This window comes from Octopus bimaculoides, chromosome 26 (genome assembly GCF_001194135.2).
Source record: "Octopus bimaculoides isolate UCB-OBI-ISO-001 chromosome 26, ASM119413v2, whole genome shotgun sequence".
In the NCBI taxonomy this organism is placed as follows: Eukaryota; Metazoa; Mollusca; class Cephalopoda; order Octopoda; family Octopodidae; genus Octopus; species Octopus bimaculoides.
Genome location: NC_069006.1, coordinates 11,582,511 through 11,586,181, shown reverse-complemented (window position 1 = coordinate 11,586,181; position 3,671 = coordinate 11,582,511). Strand labels below are relative to the sequence as shown.

Below are 3,671 nucleotides of genomic sequence, written 5' to 3'. Positions count from 1 at the left end.
GGGGGTTAGAATAGTTTATTACATCGACTCCAGTGTTCAACCCCTTTCAAGACGAAAGGTGAAGTCGACTTCGGTGGAATTTGAACTCCAGAACAAAAACCCAAAAGAAATGCTACCAAGTATTTTGTCCAGCATGCTAATGGTTCTGCCAGCTCCCTACCTTGAAAACAATTCTTCCTACAGTAAGCACAAAGACAGAAATTTTAAGGGCAGGAGGCCAATTGATTCTATTGACCTCTAGTACTTGACTAGGACTTATTTTATTGACCAATGAAAAGTGAAGTTGACTTCAGCAGGATTTGAACTCATACTGTCAAGTTGGGAGAAATGCTACTAAACACTTTGTTCCATGTGCTTAATAATTTCTGCCAGCTTGCTACCTTAATTAGTCCTTTCTACTTTAGGTACAAGGCTAAATTTTGAGAGAGGGGCTCATTTTGTCTGGCATGCTAATGATTTTGCTGGCTTGTCAATTTAATGAGTTTGTTGTATGCAGTACTTAGATGCCCTGTAACATGTTGGAAAAGGATAAAAGAGAGCAACAGAGAATGGTAATGTGCCAAGTAATGAAAGACAACAATGATACACGGTACACATACAAAAAAAAAAAAGTGGACATTAAATGTTCGTGAATTTGAAAGCCTTTTGAAAGATGCAGTGTCCTGACAGCTAAACACCAGACACAAGTAGTTTATTCCACGCTTCAACAATCCGAGCATCAAAAACATGTTGCACTACCCCAGCCCTGGATTTTATAAGTATATCCATGGGTGATGGAGATATTGAACTCAAAAAGGTGATCTGAGTGGTTTTAAAGCTGGTTGATAATCTTGTGAGATTCTATCAAGTTAGTCAACCACTAGGTGTCAAAACTTTAGTGTGTTAATGCCAATACATTCAGGATATTGTTAAGTGATTGATAGAAGGTACTTTGTTTGGTTACACATCTCTGGACAGCTTCTAGTAGAGTGATATTCAGGGTAAGATGAAGAGTGGGGGGATGCAGGTTGGAGATGCAAATGAAATGTGGACATACCATGGTGATGTATGTGTGTGTGTATCATCAACATCCTTTAACATTTGTCTTTCCACACTGGCATGGATTGGACAGTTTGAACAGAGCTGGCAAGCGGGAGAGCTGCACAGGTTCCAGTCTGATTTGGCTTGGTTTCTATGGCTGGATACCCTCCTTAATGTCAACCACATTACAGAGTGTGCTGGGTGCTTTTTACATGGCACCAACAGGACTCTTGCAGGCTGATCCCCTTCGTGGGGGGAGCAACCATAACACTTCTGCTGTGGAGGAAGGGTCTTCTTGAGATATAGATATATATAACATAGAAAGATATATAGATAAGCTTTAAATAGATAGCAGGTGAACAGCTGACAAAGGTCTCGTTTGAAAACAAAGGAAAAACAATTAGATTCATAAGTACTAACACTTTGCTAGGTTCTATCCAAGTTTTATTCAATTACATGTCAAAATATACACAAAAGACTGAACTTTATTATTATTATAGTAATAATCATAATAATAAATATGTTAACCCTATTCACTGTGAAGATTAAAATGTGAGATTGTTTGGCTTACACAAAAGGTCATCAAGTACATCATAAACACTGTCAACATATTCAAGATGTGAAGAATTACTCGTTAAAAAAATTACACAAAAAATAAATCTAATTAGTTTCAAAGTAAAAATTAGAAGAAAAAAATAAAACAACAATTGATGCATTAATAATAATAGTTTCAAATTTTGGCACAAAGCCAGCAATTTTAGGGGAAGGGGGGGGTTTAGTCAATTACATCAACCCCAGTGCTCAACTGGTACTTATTTATCGACCCTGAAAGGATGAACGGTAAAGTCAACCTCGGCAGAATTTGATCTCTGAACATAAAGATCTGGAAGAAATGCCACTTAACATTTTGTCCAGAGTGCTAACAATTCAGCCATCCTTAATAAGGAATTTGATAAAAACTAAAACTGGATACACACCAAACAATAAACATCATTTAAAAGAAATGAAAATTAGAAAAAAAAAAAATCATTCTATGTTGGTATACACTGAATGACAACTCATTACAATCATTTTCTCAATCTTGTGTCATCTATGAAACGAGATATTTAGTGATCTAAATTTCATCAATTCCTTGGTTGTTTGTGCAACCCAACCCACTATCTTTCACATTCTTCACACACACACAAAACATGGCAGGTATCCTCTCTCCCTTTCACTCACCAATATCAATACTTCTTTCACATACTGAAGGTCAAACAATACATTTTTAAGGAGGGGCTCCTGTTTCAGATAAAGTTTTATGTGTGTGTGTGTGTGATTGTGCATGCTATCACTGCACACATGCAATGAAACTTTACACAGGTGTGTCCAAAACCACGAAGGTGCATCAGAATGAAATATACATTTTGGGTTTGGTAAAACTCTTAGGGTCTGTCAAAAGCCCTAAGACTCACAAGAATGGGGCTTCACTTGGCTTCCATGGCATATAAAAGACTAAAATTATATCAGTCCCACTTGAATGGGACCAGTCTGTTGAGTGGACTGGAGCAACATGAAAAAGTGTTTTGCTCAAGAACATAATATGCTGCCCAACCTGGTAATTGAAACCATGACCTTACAATCATGAGTGCAACACCTTAAACCATTAGGCTACTAGGTTAACATAATACAGAAAATAAAGTTCTGTTTTGGCAATGCAGGAGAAAATACTTTAGATGGTAGGGGATGATTGTTGAGGGAGATTTTGGCTGCTATTTCAAGCAGCTTCAGCAAAGGCATAGAAACTCCTTCATTGATTGGTTGTTCGATGTACTGGGAGAAATGGCTCAAAGTGGGTGAATCATCAAACGAGAGGGGGGAAGTTAATTAAAAGAATAGTCGTGTGTGATAGGGTAAAGCAGGGAGGGACAAGTGTTACATAGATACAGGATAGGTGACATGAGGAAAATGCGCCAATTGCAAATTGATAGTGGAAAGACGTGGAATGAAAGCTAAGACATCACTATGAAGAAAATCATAGGGCTACTCGTGCTGTCCCATGAACATGGAAGATGAAAAAAACAAAAGGTGAACAAATCAAATAATGGTTTCCTAAACACAAGACAAAAACTGTTAAGACAGAGCCGTTTGGTGGCTCAGTCATTGATGACACCTGGTGAATGAAATATAATACAGCCTGCTCAAGCTGAGCTTATCCAAAGCCATATATACACTCCATACACAAAGACAAACTTGGACCCTGACAGGATCTGAACATTAACAAAAAAAAAAAAAAATCAATTTAAAAATACACAACAGAAAACCATTTTTTATTTTTGTCTTTTCCAGCAATAAAGAGGACAGTCAAAGATTTATTACTATTATTATTATTATTAATAATAATAATAATGATGGTGTTCAAATACATATTTCAAAGTCAGGAAAAGTAAGCAAAATAGCTATTTTTTATTGTGATGAACAGAAATTACAGGTAACATTAATACTGTTGTATTTGAGGAGATAATTAGATATCTATGAAGATATACAGATATATACCTGTAGATAACATATACAAGATATATATCTATGGATGCGAGATATCTACCTGCAAATATCTTACAAGATATAGAGATATCTACTTGTAGATATACAATGTAGTTAGTTAGTTATTT

General features: G+C 36.2%; 1 protein-coding gene across 2 annotated transcripts in view; it reads right to left on the bottom strand.

Moving 5' to 3' along the window:
* Positions 1-3,671, bottom strand: part of LOC106883341 (transcription initiation factor TFIID subunit 10) — a 95,348-nt gene that overhangs the window by 68,235 nt on the left and 23,442 nt on the right. The gene's annotated exons all lie outside the window — the stretch shown is intronic.